We start from the raw sequence: 21059 nt of genomic DNA on the forward strand, positions 1-21059 counted from the left end.
GCTCAGCACACAAAATGCTTAATTGCATCCTTGGAAGCCCTTTATAATCCTAATTTTTGAACCCAAATATATCATTTCATATGTATACAAACACACAGAGAAAAAGTGTATAATGCTAGCATAAAAATAGCACATAACTTGTGTTTCTTATTCATGAAGACTTAGAAATCGATTATACAGAGTAAACATGGATTCGTTTCATTGGACTGACTTGCAACCAAAACAAGTGGTATATAAGATAGAATTACGATATAAGTTACTTTTGAAATCTAGCAAGAGCCAGGTTTAAAAAATAAATTAAATTCAGGGAGTAGATTACTATTAAATAACAATATGAAAATGTTGAACCTTAATTGTGATAAAGAAAATGCAAAAAATTACTACATAAATATAATTTTATAGCCACTATGTTAATGAAACTTATAGTTTGAAAGTACCAAAAATTAGCAAGTAAAATATACTGGGAAGTTGTGAAATACTAATATTTAAGAGTTTAAATTTCTTAGCCACATTGGAAAATAATCATGCTTTATCTTGGAAAAATGGATATGTTTACTCAATAACTCCTTGTTCCAGTTTTATGTATATTCATTAGAGATACTCACATGCACGCCAAAAATGTTTAAAGTTGCTCATATTAACAACGTTTATAGCAGCAAAAACTTAGAAACCTATCAAATATCTATCAATGTGGGAAATGTAAATTTTAGTAATAGAACACTTAGGATCTCAAAGGGAAAGGTAGAAAGAAAGCAAAATTTACAGATATATGTAGCAGTTGTTTGTGGTGAGGAAAAATAAAAAAGTTATAACTATGAGATATTTGAATTAAAATATTATATATTATATTTCTAATTATAGTCACTTGTACGGAGGTTAGATTTTTAGATAAAACATTTGTGCTTGTGAATTTAGATAAATTAGTAAACAAGTTTACCAATGAAATAAGTAGCTAATTTATATATTAGTATGAATTGTAAATTTAATATTGGCAATCAATCAATTCCCACTGGATTAAGGGAGTCTTAAGTTATTTGTTTATTCTGCTTCTTGGACTTTTATTCTTGATCTGCTTTATACTTCAAGATTATAATAGAGCAATTTAGATAAGTCGTATTCACTCTCTTGACAGTTTACTTGATATTCAGTCTTACACATTTTCTGTCCCTCAAAAAAGTGTTGCTATTGCAGGAAAGATTTTATAGGAGTAGGGAGGAGAGATAGGAATAAGAAAAAGATCATGTTGGATGTAATTACCAGTTTATTACTGGAAGAGTTTTCCAGACAAAGTTGAGAAGTGGGAAATAGGAAGAAGATGTGCAATGGCTGCTTTACTTGGTTGCTTATTCATATCTCCAGTTTTTACAATAATCATTAGAGATTACCAGCATCCCAAAGCTACTGAATTTCTGAACTGCAGATTGATTCTGGTGATTTTTTTTTCTCCATCCTTCTTTTTGTCTAGACTTGAAGATCATTTTGTGAAAAATTTGTGAAGGGTCATTTTTATAAGACTTCATCAAATTTAATATAAATCAGTACTGGTAAATATTAAGCAAGCCTAAAAACCAAACAAAAGGAAAAAATAAGTTTTTAAACTCAGAAAAGGAACCACTATGAAATGTCAGAGCTTTCATCATTATATATATTCTTAACATATTTTGTAAAAGAAGAATAAAATAGTGTTAGTAAGTATCTGATAACTCTTCTCAGGATTTAAGTAGACACTGCTATTATGGCGTTAACATAAGCAAACTTTTCTATGACGTTTTTTACACATGCTATTTGCGAATCTTCATCAGCCACCCATTCCTTAACACACTTCAAGGGGCTGCCTGAATAATTCTTCCAGAACTTACCTGGAGTAAGTTTATTAAAGACCTCATATCATGAATGCAATGAACATACCTTAATCCTAATTTGCCTTGCCCTGACTTTAGTACCCTATAAGGTTGGCCTTGTTTTTCTCTAAAAATATTATCTTGAATTTTCTATTTCCATAAAATGCCATTTTAACATTTTCCTGCTATTTTTCTGGACATTCTTTTGTAGTCTCTTGTCAGCTTCTCTTCATGTATACATTCATTAATGATTAAAGTTTTTCTGAAATTTATAGTGGACGTTTAAAAAATTTTAGTGTGCATCTACTCTCATTATTTCAGTTGCAATCTCTTTGTGAGGCTCTCATATTCATGTATCCAGTAGGGGTTGCTCTAGGGCCTAAATATGGAGCTTCTTATTGACATCCACTTTGAACTGTCTCAACAGCACTACCTATTTAACACAAATCTCCTCTCCAAACTTATGTATTTTCTGTGTTCCCTAAATCAGAAAATTACACCATGGTTTACATAATGGTTTTCCCTCAGCCCCAAATCTGGAATTATTCTTGATTCTCTTGTCATCAATTATATTACAAATCCAATTTATTCTATATCATACATACCTCTGAAACCCACCCACCATTTTGTTCCTCATTGTCAAGTGGCCATCATTTCTTCTCTGGATTATTGTAATATTCTCTTAAGTGATGTTTCAAAATTAACTCTTCCTACTTTGTTATTTGTTCTTCATTCTTTAAGATCTCCTTTTGTAAATGTAAAACTGATGGCCATCTGATGTATAGAACAATTCAAGGCCTTCCTAGTGATATTTGAACAAACCCAAAATCTAGCCAATAATACCATCCAGGGGTTTCTTTCTGTCTAACTTTCTAGGATCTTTTCATGTATCTATTCCCTTAATTCTCCATACCTTAGCTATATTGACTTTCATTTGGTTCCCTTATTTGTCATGGTTACTTCAAGCTCTAGGTCAGTTTTTCTGTACCTGAAAAGACATTTAACTCTTACTATTCCTTTATATGGGTATTTGCATGAGAACACAAACCTGTATAGATTCTTCTGTTAATTCTTCACATAGAATGCTGAAATTCAATTCTTTATTATAATTGAAATTTATTACATGATAAATATATGTTTGATATGATATTGAAGCTTTCCATTAGCACAGCACTTGTGTTAGTCTTGTTCATCATTATAGTCTAAGTATAGAGCTTGATAAATTGTAGGCATTAAACAAAAAGATATTTGAATAAAAATGAATAAATCAAAAACCTCTATATAAAGAGAATAATTAAAAGTATTTCAATAAAGAAAAAACACAGAGGCCACATTTAATTTAAAAATTTACTAAACCTTAAAAGCAAAAAATGCATTATATTTTATTATTCTGAAATTAAATCTAGTGCAGGTGAGCCAGGGCCCACAGCCAGTGAGGTAAGAATTTTAAAAATCTTGAAGAAATTCAAAATGAAGCAATAATGTTCCCTAGAGTTTAGAAGACTAGTGTTTTTCAGGTGTACACATTTTTGAAATTTTATTTTTGTACTTTTAAAATTATTATTCAGATTTTATTGTACCAAATCAGCTGTATTTATATATTTTTAAGTCTATGCATATAGGCAAATATCTATAAAATTTCTCTTCTAATAAAAATACTTATATATACACATTTAGATATTTTGTGTGTTTATCCAGTAAGTGTATTAATTCTAATCTTATGTTTAGCAGTTATTAATATTCCTTTTGCACAACATCACAGGTGTCATAGACAGGCAGGTCCGGAACTAGGAATCCTATACTGGAAACGCTGTATACTGCCTTACACCGATTATACTTTAATATATTTAAGCAATTTGTTGAATTCTTACTCACTGAATGTTCTTTTCCCATCTTCTAGCCTGGCTCAGTGGGTCATGCCAGTAATCCCAGCACTTTGGGAGGCCAAGGCAGGCGGATCATTTGAGGTCAGTTGTTTGAGAGCAGCTTGGCCAACATGGTGAAACTCTGTCTTTAATAAAAATACAAAATTAGTCGGCGTGGTGGCACACACCTGTAATCCCACCTATTCAGGTGGCTGAGACAGGAGAATCATTTGAACACAGGAGGCGAAGTTTACATTGAGATAAGATCAGGCCACTGCACTCCAGCCTGCGCGACAGAGAGACTGTCTCAAAATAAATAAATAAAAATATAAAAGTAAATACATTTCCCATCTTCTAGTAAATTCCTGTTTTCAGAATTTATCATAAATCTATACTTTCTGGGCTTTTATCCTTTTAAACATCTTAGCCAATAACTTCTGTACTCCATTTTGTCTAATATAGTCATTGATGAAATGGGCAGTGATTCTCATAATGCTGAATATCTTATTATAATAACTTAGTGTGTTGATCTTACTGCCTGAAATATACTTTTAATCTTCGACTTTCTTGTATGAATTTAAAACATACTTATTGTATTAGTATGACTCTTTTAACATTCTAATATTGTTACATTTTACTCCTCTGATTAATACTGAGTAGGCTACAAAATACATTGTACTTTACACTAACATTTTACATGCAGAATAAACATTTTATATACTTCTTTAGAACAAGTTACTAACATTTCTAGAAGCAATACAGTTGAAAGAATATAATGAAGTCCTTAAGTGCAAACTACTTGATTTTAGATGTATTCAATGTTTCATAAAACATTCAATAAAAATGGCATTAATGTATTTTTAAAAGATATTAATACAAAGCCTGGAAATTTACATAGATTAATACATGAGAAGTAACTCACTTTTTGTTTGTAAAAAGAAAAATTATTTTTAAAGAGATAGTTTGGTCCTAAGTTGTGTCTTTTGGCTCATTTCATTGAAATGGTAAGCTTGATTTGCTCTTAAATTAATATTTTTTCAAAGAAGACGTTATATAGACACAACAATAACCAAATACTCTTTTATTTATATATGTTAAAAGTCAAGTAAACAAGGTATACTCCAGCTAAACTGTAATACCTTCAGCGAAACATTGTCCAATAAAACACTTTGGGTGAAAAGTTTGCTATTTTTTCCAAGTGCCATAACCAAGATTCATTTAATTAATGAAACTTTTAATGTAATTTCACCTTCTTTTCCTTTTTAGGTTAATAATTATCAAATATATGGCAATGCTGGACTTTAGCTGATGATCGTGCTTCTGGAAAACAACAAAAATTGAGATATCTTTTCACCACTTTGTGTGTCCAAGGACCACCTACTTTTTACATGTGACAAGAACTACCCACCTCCACTCTTCAGGTAAGACTTACTGTCACTCTGCCCCATGACTCCCCCACATCTTGGGGATGACTCCCTTGTACCTGAAGCTATACTACTCTAAGCCTCCTTTCTTTTTTTAAGATGTTTGTCATTAATGAATGTTTGCTGTATTGCAATAGCCTGAATAAAATCATCTTCTCAATTGTTCAGTACATATTGTGTGTCACAAAAGAAAGACAGGCATGTACTGATAATTTTAGTCTTTCTATTTATGAATTAGTCTATCTTTCCAAATGCATAATAAAATGCAATTTTTCTTTTTATTTCGAGACGGACTCTTGCTCTGTTGCCCAGGCTGGAGTGCAGTGACATGATCTTGGTTCACTGCAAACTCCACCTCTGGAGTTCAAGCAATTCTCCTGCCTCAACCTCCCGAGTAGCTTGGATTACAGGCGCCCACTACCACAACTGGCTAATTTTTGTATTTTTAGTAAAGATGAGGTTTCACCATGTTGGCTAGGCTGGTCTCGAGCTCCTGACCTCGTAAGCTGCCCATCTTAGCCTCCCAAAGTGCTGGAATTACAGGCGTGAACCACCGCACCTGGCTGTAAAATGTAATTTTATATAAAGTTACAGACATAAGTTTAAATGGTTATAGATATATATATGTGTGTGTGTGTATGGACATGCAACTATACTGTATTAGTCTGTTCTCATGCTGCTAATAAAGACATACCTAAGACTGAGTAATTTATAAAGGAAACAGGTTTAATTGACTCACAGTTCCACATGGCTAGGGAAGCTTCACAATCATGGCAGAAGGTAAACGGGAAGAAAGACACATCTTATACAGCAGCAGGCAAGAAAGCTTGTGTAGGGGAACCCCCTTTGTAAAACCATCAGATGTTGTCAGACTTATTCACTATCCCAAGAACTGAATGGGAAAGACCTGCCCGCACGATTCAATTACTTCTCACCAGGTCCCTCACACAACACGTGGGAATTATGGGAGCTACAATTCAAGATGAGATTTGGGTGGGGACACAGACAAACCATATTATACACACACATTATTCACCTGAATTAAATAAAAGCAAGTAATAGAAAGAAGAGAAATACTAAAGTAATATGGAATAATTTTCATAAACTACATATATGTACACATTTGCAAACGTACACAAACATAGTACATGGTGGCTGCATAAAAAGATTACGTAGAAATAGGTAATTTAAATTTCTTCAACTAAATATAACCATTTAAAAATCCAAAATAGGTTCTTGAAATCTTTATATGTTTTTATTTGGGTTCAGCAAAATCCTTTGACTTTAAAATGTTAGCACCACAAAGCACCTCAGTAAGGGGATAATGAAAAACTTAAAGGTAATAAGTTCAGAAATCTCTCTCCATTTAAAAAGTTATTTATTTATAAAAATTTTATTTTCCTGCCAATAGAATACAGAAATAAAACTCAAATTTTGCTTAGTGACATAGTGAATCCATATTCATGGTATGGATTTTTTACCCTACCAAAGAGGTAATAATGAAGACATGTAGGTTTCCTATTCAGCCTTTGTACTCAAAGTTTAAATTCAAAAAAAGAGAGACCCTGTATCTTAGAATACCTTCCCCTCTCCTAGCAACCGCATTATTGAAATTCAAACTGCTAACATTCTAAAATCCCCTTTTTAAATAAGGATAGAACATGCTGAAGAAAAGAGTTGCAATGAGAAAATATATGGGAACAAAATACCTGTGCAATGCAGAGGTCTGCATAACTGAACCACTCAGAGGAAAAAAGTAAGTTTCCAAAGATCCAATAAAGTCAATTTTTAAAAATGTATAAATCAGTTCCTACGTTTTTGATCAAGTTAAATTTTCTCTGTCCTTAATCATATATTAAGATAATCTAAGATAAATTATCTTATATTTTGCAAAGCAGCCATAAGTATAAAAAATATTGTAAGAATAATCAGCATATTAAATTCATGAAGAATTTTTAGAACATGAAGAATTTTTAGAAACTATATCTTCAAATAGAGTGTACAAAACATTTTCTCATAATTGTTGCTTGAAACTAAATATTTAAAAATTAATTTTTTAAAATTATAATGGACGCATACTAAAGAATATACCTAAATAAATGTAGAAAACAGTTCATTGTTTTCTACTATCAAAAATAAATGTGTTTATATATTTATTCTAAAACATTGAAATTATATTAAATATGACAAAAATAATAGCCACAGGAGGCAGTTTTTGTAATTTTTAACGTTTAAGTGAGAACAAAATATTAAATAATAAATTTATTTGGTGAAAAATATATTAAATAGTCTATTGCAGCAGGGTGGGGCACCATTAAAGCCTCAAGTTTAATTTTTTTTTTTTTTTTTTTTTTTGAGACAGTTTCCCTCCCAGGCTGGAGTACAATGGCGCGACCTCGGCTCACTGCAACTTCCATCTCCCAGGTTCAAGCAATTCTCCCACCTCAGCCTCCTTACTAGCTGGGATTACAAGCGCCTGACACCAGGCCCAGCTATTTTTGTATTTTTAGTAGAGACGGGGTTTCACCATTTTGACCAGGCTGGTCTCAAACTCCTGACCTCAGTCCATCGGTCCACCTCGGCCTCCCAAAGTGCTGGGATTGCAGGCATGAGCCACCGCTCCTGGCCTCAAGTTTAATTCTTAAGTGAGTCAATCAGTTATAGTCCTGTTCAAAGCTTTCAGTGCACCTAAAATTTCATCCAACATCTATTATCTTTCATCATATGCTAAAACAGCTTGAAGATGTATATGATTTTATAAAAATAATCTATAAAACAAAACAACCAAATTAAGGGTTTACATTTTAAAGCACCAATATTCACCTATAGTTGGTGAATGTACAGTTAGAATGAAAAAAATAGAATTTTGGTGAATTCTGAAATGGTTCCACCCTATCCAAACAAGTTGTATTAATGCATGTATACATTTCTTAACAGATAAAGTACTCGAATTGCTACAAATACAGAAGCTTACAAGTTTCCAGTGAGAATAGGCTCTGTCAAAAACTTTGCTGTGTATTGATTAATTTTGTTACTATAAAACAAAAAGATATCTTTCAATTGAAAAATATCAAATGCAAAGTTTTGAATTATAAAAGCAGCTTCAAGCAAATAATAATTTTTACCCAGCATCAAAATTTACATATTTAAAGGGCATAAGAAAGCATTGGGCACAGATAAAGCATTCTTTTCCTGGAGGATCCCAAAACCAACAGACGGAGCAACAAAAACTCATTTTCCTCCTATATTAACATGTATTTCAATTTTGGATTAAGAAGTTTTGACAATGTGTGCAGAAACACAATTCACAAAAGGAAACTATTATGGTTTTGGAGATTTTTTCTTTTATATACTGTTGATTGCATTGAGAAAAAAATTATTTATGGGCTTCTCCCTATTTTCAAGCCAGCCAGCTATCCTAAATTCATATGTTTTATTTTAAATTATAACAAATCAAGACCATGATATTATCGTCTGCTCCAAACAACAGCCTTTCCCTAGTTTATACCATTAACATTTTATTAATGGTATTTATATTTGGTATTAGTAGGAGGTCATTATAATTTTACAGGAATGTCTAATTGAGATAATTAATTCACTCTTTTATGTTAATACTTTTCTACCTAGCATCACATAAGATAATGGAGGTGTGATTTTTTTCAGTAATTTTTGCTAGTTTAATAAATGACTTAACCTCCTCATCCATATTCATTTTGAAATTATACTTAGTATTTTAATATAAAAGAGTAAGATAGCATAATACTGAATCTACTATGCATTACATTTCATGATTCTTTAATATTGTTTTGATCAGAGAATAAAGAAAAATATCTTCGACTAGTTTTGATATCCTGAAAGTTTATCATGTTTTTTTCCTTGCCTAGACTGAATAACCTCTGATTTGGGGAAGTCCTTAATACTTTTACTTTAATCATAAAATTGATCGTAGATTATCTCTTCATATATATATGTGTTTGTGTGTATGCATGTGTGTGTAGTAAATCAAAATAAGTTGAAAAACAATATTCTCTGATAACCTCTAGATATTACAAACTAATTTTTCTCTGGATAATTTATAGAATTTATATTTTCAAATAAATTGTATTTTTCAATTGGCTATACCACCACTGGCAAGCTCAAAATCTCCCCATAAACTCTTCATGGGCCTGTGTGCAATGGAAGATGATATAGAGGCCAATATTTTCCCCTTTGACTGTTGGTAATGGATAGGCAAGAGGCTTGCCAAAAAAAAAAAATCAGATATTATTCCTCAGATCCCAAATCCCATAAATAAACAGATGCTGTCCCAAATATCAATAGGTTGAAATTGAAATCTGAAAAGCCTTTGTGATAAGATGTCTCTAAATTTGTTCCTACATATCTCTATTTCTGGTATTTGTACCTTGTGAAATGTTCTCTTTTTGAGTGTGTCCTGGACTCTTTGAGATGCTAATAAGTAATAAAATACTGCATATATAATGAGACATTACTTGGAAGACTACTTTACAAAATTGACTGTTGACTTTCATCTAAGGTGCTCTTCTTCACTCTCTGGCTTGCTCACTTTCTGGGAAGACATTTGTCATACTGTGAGATACCCTATGAAAAGTCTAAAATTGCAAGAAGTGAGAGGCTCCAGACAACAGCCAGGTAGAAACTGAGGCTGTTCATCCAACATCTTTGAGGACCTAAATATTGCCACGAACCAAATAAATGAACTTGACATTCCACCCTCCCCAGGTTGTCCTTCAGATAAAACTCCAGCCCTGGACAACAGCGTGATTGAAAAAACAAGAAACTTTAGCCAGAGGTATTCAGCTGAGCCACATTCAGCATTCTGTCATTAGAAACTTTTGTTTTAAGGTGATCAATTTGGAGTAAATTGTTATGTAGCAACAGATAACTGATATAATCTTCTACCCATTTTTAGGATATATGGAGCTTAAGGGAAAAAAATGCAATTTTATAGAGATACAGTGAGAAAGTGCAGAACGGCATGCACAGGTGGAAAGTAATTAGGGAATTGGGGCCTGTGAATATAGTTAAACTGTTTGAGTCTTTTAAGTACATATTTGCTTTAATGAGATAAATACATTTTAAAAGTCCAGGATGGCAGAGACATTTATATTTTTTATTCAATTATCTCATATTTTATTTCAGTGTTAACTACCCATCTATGGCAAATTAATTATGCTCATTGGATTATTTTACTTTTATTCAAATTTTGTTATCTGGTACTTATTATATGGAATATGCAAATCGAAGTCCTGTCCTTCAGCAATCAATAAGGTAAAGGAGAGGAAAGACAAAAACGAGTAGAATTTTATGATAATTTAAGATACAAACAGACTTCACTTTGCATGAGAGTGTGAGACCATAAAAATTTCTATGAAAGCTGAAACTGTGCCAATAAACCTTAATAATCAATGGGGAAAATTATGATTGTTCCATGACCTATAAAATATTTGTTAAAAATTTTAAAATGCTCTTACTGTGGGTGATAAAATATATAGGGAAATAAAAAATAGTAAAACTAATATTTATTTAGTACACTGTAATTTTTAAAATTAAAAAATTGTTTTCTTTGTAAAAATAATCTTATCAAGAATATTTTGAACATTGATTGCCTTGTGGTTGTATAACTTACACCACTAAGCAAGCATCTTTTTGTATGTCTTGGAGAATTGTTATATTCCTTTCTAAATTTGGATCAGCCCCCAATATTTTATTCTTTACACTTTCAACATTAAGAAATATCTTGGAGAGTTATAGGAATGTGAAGTTTTGTGTTGTTTTTACTTCCTGTATGTCATCTCTAGCCTTTTACCGTAATCAGCTTCTTTATTTACATTGATAAGTTCAACTTCACTAAATTACTCTGGCTGCTTATTTAGAGCCTTTCAAGCAGTGGCAGTGTCAACTTTGCCACAATCTGTCATTTCACCTGTAAAATCTATATAGTGTTATACAAATATTATATGTTATATAGAGATTACATATAATATTATAATATATTATATATGTGAAAGGAAAATAAACCTCAGGACCCGCAAATCACTAAGCCAAAGGAAAAGTCAAGCTGGGAACTATGTCAGACAAACACACTTTCCATTATATTTCTAAATATGATTGCTAAAATATAAAAAGCTACATATCTTTCTCACAATTTGCCCACAAGGAAATTCCTTTTGGGCAAAGGACAGACAGAACTCAAAGTCATCCCTCTGAGGCTCACCTGAGACAAATGCATATCTGATTACTTCCTCTACCCTATTGTTTATGTAAAAATGCAGATTCACTGAGCCAGACTAAATTGTGTGTTCATTGGAAGGCCGATCAAGAGCTCAAATTGTGTATTCAGTGGAAGGCTAATCAAGGACTGAAAATAATGCAACCTTTTGACTCTCATCTACTTCTAACTTGGAAGCCCCCACTTAGAGTTGTCCCACATTACTGGACCAAAAGAATGTATATCTTACACATATTGATTAATGTCCCTTGTCTCCCTAAAATGTATAAAAGCAAGCTGTATCCCCCCACCTTGGGCACATGTCATCAGGACCTCCTGCAGCTGTGTCACAGGCATGTCCTTAACCTTGGCGAAATATTAAATAAACGTTCTAAATTGATTGAGACTTTTCTCAGATACTTTTTTGTTTACATAGGCAATACTGTATATAATACAATAATGGTATTATACAACGAATATACACTATACTCTATTAAAATACTATATTATATTAATATATAATGGTATTATGGATACAATATATGGTTTCATTTTTATAAGATGTCATGTAAACTTATCACTAGGAGAAAAGGAAACAACACTACACATTTGTTATCTGTGTGTAAACTGAATCACAAGAAAAGCCGTGATTAGTCATTGATCAGGACATGACTCTGTTGCAAACATGGTAATTTGTGGGCTGCAGAACCAGCAGCAAAGTTTATACTTTATGCAATTACAGTTTACATTTTGTGGTAACTAAAAATTTCACTTCGTTGTTTGGGGAATGGTGTTATTTTCTCTAAATCATGGAAACTGAAATTTGCACATATCAGTTCCATGAAGAGTGAGGTTTTATTTATTTAAAACCTGTACTTTGAGAACATCAACGCCTAAAAAAAATAGTAGCTCCTTCTATTTAAACTTAATTTTCTGGAGGAAATGGTTAAATCAGCATGTGCAGGTTGCTCAAACTCTACATATTCAGAAAAACAGAGTAGTTTGACAGCTTAGGAAGAAAGATAATCTCTGAGACCTTAGAATATTTTGTTTGTTTGATAAGTGAGTTTATGTATCCCTAAAGCTTTGGTCCTGAAGGACCAGTGTGATCAGGTAGCTTATGCTTACACTGTGATTTATGGTATCTGAATGTATTCATCCTAAGGGACTGGAACCTGAGTAGCTGAAGTCAGTCATGCAGGGACTAGATGCCTATGTGGTAGGCCCCTATATTAGTCCATTCTTATGCTGCTAATAAAGACATACCCAAAACTGGGTAATTTGTAAAGAAAAGATCTTTAATTTACTCACAGTTTAGCATGGCTGGAGAAGCCTCAGGAAACTTACAATCATGGCAAAAGGAGAAGCAAACACATCCTTCTTCACATAGCAACAGCAAGGAGAAGTGAAGAGCAAAGAGAAAAAAGCCCCTTATAAAACCATTAGATCTCATGAGAACTCACTCACTATCAGAAGAACAGAAGCATGAGGGTAACCATCCCCATGATTCATTTACCTCTCACTTGTCCCTCCCTCCACACATGGGATTATGGGACTACAATTTAAGATGAGATTTGGGTGAGGATACAGCCAAGCCATACCATTTTGTCCCTGGCTCCTCCCAAATCTCATATCCTCATAATTTAAAACACAATTGTGCCTTCCCAACAGTCCCCCAAAGTAATAACTCATTCCAGCATTAACTCAAAAGTCCAAGTCCAAAATGTCATCTGAGACATGGCAAGTCTCTTCCAACTATGAGACTGTAAAACCAAAGCAAGTTCATCACTTCCTAGATACAATGAGTTACAGGCATTGGGTAAATATACCCATTTCAAATGGAAGAAATTGGCCAAAACAAAGAGGCTACAGGGCCCAAGCAAGTTTGAAATCCAATAGGGCAGTCATTAAACCTTAAAGTTCCAAAATAATCTTCTTTGATTCCACATCTCATACCCAGGTCTGGTGAATGCTAGAGGTGGGCTCCCATCGCCTTGAGCTTTGGCTCCCTTGTGGCTTTGCAGGGTACAGCCCCACTCCCAGTTACTTTCACAAGCTGGCATTGAGTACCTGAGGATTTTCCAGGTGCACAGTTCCAGCTGTTGATGGATCTACCGTTCCGGGTTCTGGAGGATGATGTCTCTCTTCTCACAGCTCCACAAGGCCATGCGAGCAGGGAGTCTGTCAGGGATTATCACCTAACTCTGTCTGGGGTTATGACCCCACATTTTCTTTCTCCACTGCTGTCACAGAAGTTCTCCATGAGGGCTTCATCCTGTAGCAAACATCTGCATTGACATCCAGGCATTTCCATACATCCTCTGAAATCTAGGTAGACATTCCCAAACATCAATTCTTGACTTCTGTGTATCTGCATGCTCAACATCATGTGGAAGCTGCCAAGGCTTGGGACTTGAACCCTCTAAAGCCACAGCCTGAGTTGTACCTCTACCCCTTTTAGCCGTGGCTGGAGTGGCTGGGACATGGGGCACCAAGTCTCTAGGTTGCACACAGCAGGGGGGCCCTGTGCCCAGCCCAGGAAACCATTTTTTCCTCATAGGCCTCTGAGCCTATGATGGAAGGGGCTACTGTGAAGGTATCTGATATGCCCTGGGGACATTTTTCCCATTGTCTTGGTGATTAACATTCAGCTCCTTGTTACTTATGCAAATTTCTGCAGCAGTTTTGAATTTCTTCCCAGAAAGTGGGTTTTCTTTTCTATCCCATTGTCAGGCTGCAAATTTTTCAAACTTTTATGCTACTCTTGAATGCTTTGCCACTTAGAAATTTCTTCTGCCAAATCCCCTAAATTATCTCAAGTTCAAAGTGCCACAGATAGCTAGGGCAGGAATACAATGCCACCAGTCTCTTCACATAGTAAGAATGACCTTTACTTAAATTCCCAACAAATTCCTCATATCTGTCTGAGACCACCTCAGTTTGGACTTCATTGTCCATATCAGTATCAGCATTGTGGTCCAAGCTATTCACTAAGCTTCTAGGAAGTTCCAAACTTTTCCACATTTTTCTGTCTTCTTCTGAGCCCTCTAAACTCTTCCAACCTCTGCCTGTTACCCAAGTCCAAAGTTGCTTCCAAATTTTGGGGTAACCTTATAAAAGCACCCCACTCTCTATCACAAGAAGAGCAGCATGGAGGTAACTGCCCCCACGATTCAATTACCTCAGACTGGATCCCTCCCACGATATGTGGGGATTATGGGAATTACAATTCAAGATGAGATTTGGGTGGGAACACAGTCAAAACATGTCAGCCTCCAATTTAGATTTTGGACACCCAAAGCTGCATGAGTTTCTTTGATTGATAACACTTTAGCTTTCCATGTGTTGTCACAAGTTGTTGCTGGGAGATCTAAACAGGTCATTGAAACTCTACCAACAGAAGACACCTAGAAGCTTGAGTCTGGTTTTACTTGGACCTTGTCCCACAGACCTGTTCCTTTTGCTGATTGTAATCTGTATTCTTTCACTCTTAAAAATGTAAGCATGAGTATAACAACTTTCCTGAGTACCTCTAGTGAATCATTGAGCCTGAAGGTGATCTTGGAGACCCTTGACATACCTGTTTATCTTCTGTCTTATGGCATTCCATCCTCTTCTTAAGCATTCTTTATTTTATATGAGAATAAATATATATATATATACACTTTATGTATATATATGAAAATATATCTGTATATATAATAAAATATATATACATAAGACTTAAGACATATATATATACATAAATATATACATAAATACACATATACACATATATATACATAAAATATATACATACACATAAGACTTAAGACATATATATACATAAATATATACATAAATACACATATACACATATATATACATAAAATATATACATACACATAAGACTTAAGACTATATATGTAGTCATATATATTTTATGTATATATAAATATATATACATAAGACTTAAGACTATATATAGTCATATATATTTTATGTATATATAAATATATATACATAAGACTTAAGAAGACTGTAAATATATATTGTATGTATATATATACATACATAAAATATATACATATTTTTTCTTTTTCAACTTTTATTGTAGGTTCTAAGGGTATATACGCAGGTATGCATGTTTGTTACATGGGTAAATTGCATTTCTCTGGGGTTTGGTGCACAAATGACTTCATCACCCATGTAGTGAGCATTGTACCTGATAGGAGAGTTTTTAACTCTCATTCTCTTCCCACCCTGCAAACTCAAGTAGGTTCTGGCATCTATTGTTCTTCTCTTTCTCTTTGTGTCCAAACATATGCAAGTTTAGCTGTCACTTATAAGAAAAGAAAACCAAATACTGCATGTTCTCTCTTATAAGTGAATTAGGATAATGGCCACCAATTTTTTTTTTCTTTTTTTTTTTTGAGACGGAGTTTTGTTCTTGTTGCCCAGGCGGGAGTGCAATGGTGCAATCTCGGCTCACCACAACCTCTGCCTCCTGGGTTCGAGTGATTCTCCTGCCTCAGCCTACCGAGTAGCTGGGATTGCAGACATGAGCAACCACACCCGACTAATTTTTGTATTTTTAGAAGAGACGGAGTTTCTCCATATTGGTCAGGGTGGCCTCGAACTCCCGACCTCAGGTGATCCGCCCGGCTTGGCCTCCCAAAGTGCTGGGATTACAGGCATAAGCCACCATGCCCGGCCTCTACCAAATTTTTTTTATAGAAAAATGCAACAGTCATGATCCTTACCCACATGAAGCCTGATGAGAAAACAGAAAATTGGGGTAAACAATCACATTAACAAAAATGTGGTATTATTTTCAACTGGGTTAGTGCTGGCTGAGAAAAATAGAAGTTGATGCAATTTTAGGTAGGGAGGAAACATTTAGGAAAGTATCATGTGAACAGGTACTAGGATAAATTATGGGGACAGTAGGACGTAAGAACAATAACTGAAACAACTCTGAGATGAGGATATTGAAAAAGCCATTGTGGCTTAAGCAGATTTAGTAAGAATCAGATTTGTAGAAAATATGTTTAGAGAGGTAGGTATAGGCCAATCATGGAGGACTTAGCTGAGTAGAAAAGCCATTCTTTGTTTTATATGTATGATGAAAGTAACAAAAGTTAATTTACATGTTAAATATATGATTATGGCTTCTCTGTATAGGATAAAATAAGAGAACTGGTTAGCAGTATGGAGATTAAAAAGACAACAAAATTTAAGTGAAGATATCCAGCTACAGTTACAGCTACAACTTGCAAGACTCCGTAATTTCACATATGTCAGTAGAGATGTATATGTGGGAATACTTACCATATAATTATATTAAAATGCATAAGATTATTTTTAAAAAGCATCCAGAATAATTGTGGAGCATGTTCAGTAATAAGAAGTGAAGTTCTTCAACATTTTAAAGGCAAGAAACATATTTAAGTGGAGTTTCCAAAGTGGTAGGAAAGAAACCTTGATTATATGGAGAAATATTTCCAAGTAGAAGGCAAGGCTAACTGTGTCAAAAGCTCTGTGGTGAAAAACATGTCGAAGATTGAAAAGCAGCCATTAAATCACTCTCTGCAGATAACCTTCCCTCTCAGGTTCATATTCATTCACCCACTCAACGATTATTTCCTGAGCTCCTGTCCTGTGTAGAACCCTGTTCTAGGCACTTAGGCTATATCACTGAATAAAGTATCTTGTTATAAAAGATAACTATATAAGTAAAAGAAAGAAGTACAACTACATGAATAAAAGAAAGAGTAATATAAATCAGAAGTATAAGTAAAGAGTAACATCCCTAATGTGATTAGTTATAACCTTCAATGAAAGAGTAACATGTGAGTAAAGACTTGAAAGAGATGAAGAAGTTATTCATGAAAATATAAAATCTAAGTGTGTTCCAGGAATATTTCTAGTGCATGCATCATAAGGTGAAAGTGTGCCTAGAGTATTGGGGGAGGAGTAAGGATACCAATGTGCTCAGAACAGAGTGAAAGGGGAAATTACCAAGATAGGTCTCAGAGAAGACAATTACAAGATCTGGTATTTACTCTGCATGACACGAAAAAACATTGCAACATTTTGAGCGGAATGACAGTATCACATTTTATTTTTCAAAGACTATCTGCAATAGAATCAAGTTTTCTGGGGTAAGAATTAAAACAAAGAGCATTAACTAATTGGCAGCTTATTACAGTAATCCAAGTAATAATTCATGGTGGGTTGTCCCAGGATTATAGCAGTGGAAGAGATAAAGAAGGGTCATATTTTGTTTATGTTCTTAAAAACAGACTCAATACAATTTCCTGATGGACTGAACATGGATTGCAAAGGGAGTCAAGAATGACTCCATTGTTCTTAATCTATACAACTGTAAAGGCAGTTTTAGTAAACTGAAGTGGGGGCTGTGGATGGAGCAGGTTTGGGGGTGATGGTCAAAAAGTCAGCTTTTGATTTACTAATATTTAGGTAATAAAACAGCCATTCAAATAGCAAAGTTAATAATGTAGTTGAATATAACAGTCTAGATTTTGGTAGAGAGATTTGAGTTTGAGAAAATAGCATGAATAAGCAGGAACAATATAATTCCATGTTATCATCATTTACTGGCAGTAACATCCATCCTTTTCTTTTCTTCTGTAATGAATGGCATGACCCTTCCCTGAATATAGCCTATTCTTTCCAATATACCCAGCATTCTATCCCCAATCTTCAGAATAATTATTGTGCCATTTTTTCCACCTACTTTTTCTCATGTATTAAAAGGATTTCTCTGGCAGAGATTAAAGCTTCTGGTTAAAAAAAATAATAATCAGTTGTTTTACGTCTGTTCCTTGAATCCACTGACAACAACAAAGCCAACAAGAAAATGGAGGAGAAATGTTTCTCCTTCTTTGCAGTTAGGAAAAATGTCATAACTCCAATCATGATCCATGAAGCATAGCTGATAAATAATTTGAAACACCATGCAAAAGAGGAAAGATACTTAGAGCCAACATATATTTTCCTGGGAATACATTCTTGTATCTTGAGCAAGGCAAGTTTTTTTTTTTTTTTTTTTTTTTAAGTAAAAACATTTGTTCTTAAATGCCCATCTGTGTCTCAATGTTAGCAGTATGTCTTTTTGGTAGGAAATAACCAGAACATTGCAGGATGTTTAGCTCCTTTGAGTTCACATCCTAAATGTCAATAGTATCAACTTACATTGTCACAAACAAATCTGGCTCTAAGTATTCCTAAACTCATTTGGAGAGCTGTACTCTGTACTGTTCTAAATGTTAAATGGTATTATTTACAGTTACTTGTTTTAGGCTCGTAATTGGCATGTCAAAATGGAAAATGAGCTCAGGTTCAAGTTCAATAAGTGGCAGGCTTACTGATAGCAGAGGAAAAACTGTGTAGAAATACCACCCTTATTGTCTATGACATAGGCTTCTAATTATAAAACACTAGAGACATTGACATCTACTTAAAAAAGGAAGATACGATCACAGAAAAGCTATCACATAAAAGGTCTACAGTATAAAATACATCAACAGTTACGAAAAAACAATGACAGAAAACATGCAAATGTTTACGTTAGTTATTTATAAATAAATGGCATTATAGGACAGTTTAATTTCTCTCTTTATACTTTTACATTTCCAAAATTTCACAGTGTGTGCGTATGTATATGTATTATAAAAAAATAAATTTAGCAAAGTATCTTGTAAATTTAGTGATGAGAATATGTTATTAGAGTCTTTCAGAAGCAACTAATGTTAGTATAATTTATATTGTTTAAAATACATCGGTAGATTAAATATATTTGTAATTATAAAATAGAAACATAATGCACACCTTAACCTTAATAACTATAATGTCATCTAAAGAGAAGATCAAGTAAATGTGTTATTGGAATAAATTATTTGATAATTTAGTGAATAAAATGATAGAATTTGCATTTGCAGTTTTTCTGGAACTTAAAACAGTTTAATTAACAGGCTAGCCTTGACACAAGAGTATATAGAAAAATAAGTCAAGTAACATTGTAGTAATTAAAGCCAAAAACATTTAAAAAATTAAGTTAATATTCATCACAATATTTTTATTATAAATATGGTACAACTGTGCACTATATAAGAATGTTTCAGTCAATGATGGACTGCATATATGACTGTGGTTTCATAAAGTTATAATATTATATTTTTATTGGAACTTTTCTATGCTTATATACACAATGGTAAGTACCATTGTCTTACTACAACTGCCCACAGTAGTCAATACAGTAACGTAATGTACAGGGTTACAAACTAGGAGAAGTAGGCTATTCATATACCTTAGGAGTGCAGTAGGCTACACCACCTAGGTTTGTGTAAGTACATCCTATGATGTTCACACAGTGACAAAAATCTCTTAACAATGAATTTCTTAGAACATATTCCTATCCTCAAGCACAGGATTTTAAAATGACTGCATTTAAAAAATGTTCTAAGTAGTATTTCAACACCAGAAATTATGATCAGGAAGGTTGATAAGGAATAAGAAAACAGGTAATAGATTTAAGCAGTCTAATTTTTAATCTCAATCAATACATATGTTGTATAAATCATCTAAGTCACAGAGGTAATCAAATATTCATATTTCATGGGAAGTATGAATAATAACTATTATTTTATATATTCTTATTTATGCTCTAAATTTATTTGTAAGGAATAAAGATATTGTCAGAATAAAAACATCATTTCAATATGCTTAAAATTCAATTAACTCTCTTTTGGCAGAATCAATGAGACAATAATTGTAAGACACGAGCATACAATAAGCCAATTCTTGAGAAGTGGATTTTATTCTTCTTCAGTCAATACGGAATCAGGATGATTGACAGTGTATTGAAATTTCATTTTTATCACACTTTTAAAACTGTCATTTCTGGAATGGTAGAATTAAAGATCTGCAATAAAATAAAAAAACTACTGTTTACAGCAATCAGAGAAGTAGCATGTATTTTAATCTTAGTACTGTGAAATGCTCTGAGAGCTCATTCACCCATTGCCATTTACAATTTGTGAATCAATTTGTAAACAATAGTGCCTGCCTATATAGTTAGTTGGTTCTGTGAAATTTTACTTCAAGAACATTTTATGGGGTATTTAGGAGATCATACATCCCTTTATTAATTTTGGTCACCATTTTCAAACTTCTATGTTTTTACCCTTCCATTTTCTGCAGATTGCCATTTCAGGACACCTCCTACATCTGAAGAAATATGCATTGATCTTGCAGAACTTTTCTCCTCCAAATAAAAGTCAGTATGATAACAACTACACTATCAGAAGTGAGTTTATGGGTAGCGTTAACCACCTTGTTTATCATCCAAACTGGGACACTTACGGTACTTCATTGCAGCAGGCATAAATTGAGACTTTTCCGGGCAAACTGAAGTGTTTGTTCACTACATTTATAGCACATTTTAAAAACTGAAAAACAATTACACTGCTTTTTGCCTCCATGTGTCATAAGAGACAATTGACTTGAATCCCAAGGGTTGAGCAACAGCCGACAAATTTGACTTATATTTAGTTATAAAGTTTATGTAACAGGTCATTGGATATTCAAACACGTATTCTAGAACTGGAGAAGAAACTCCACCTTCGTAGATGACATTGAATGCAGCTACTAATTATGGAATCTCTAGCTTGGTTTTAAGAGAATAGTTGGGACTATA

At 33.5% G+C, this 21059-nt stretch overlaps 1 long non-coding RNA gene across 5 annotated transcripts in view; it reads left to right on the forward strand.

Annotated features, from left to right (window-relative positions):
* The window catches only part of LOC104001777 (uncharacterized), a 28452-nt gene extending 7796 nt beyond the window's left edge, over nucleotides 1-20656 (forward strand). Inside the window, exons 2-8 of one of the 5 annotated variants that reach the window (XR_008548330.1) lie at nucleotides 3742-3808; nucleotides 4973-5127; nucleotides 6784-6886; nucleotides 7493-7775; nucleotides 9665-9780; nucleotides 9871-9940; nucleotides 20564-20656. This is a non-coding gene — a long non-coding RNA (uncharacterized LOC104001777). Of the gene's footprint in view, nucleotides 1-3741; nucleotides 3809-4972; nucleotides 5128-6783; nucleotides 6887-7488; nucleotides 7776-9664; nucleotides 9941-20563 lie in introns of all 5 variants that reach the window. The other 4 variants (XR_010152920.1, XR_008548329.1, XR_008548331.1 and 1 more) reach the window with 4 other exon arrangements.
* Nucleotides 20657-21059: the final 403 nt, after the last annotated feature.

The sequence above is a fragment of the Pan troglodytes genome, chromosome 1 (genome assembly GCF_028858775.2).
Source record: "Pan troglodytes isolate AG18354 chromosome 1, NHGRI_mPanTro3-v2.0_pri, whole genome shotgun sequence".
NCBI classification, from domain to species: Eukaryota; Metazoa; Chordata; class Mammalia; order Primates; family Hominidae; genus Pan; species Pan troglodytes.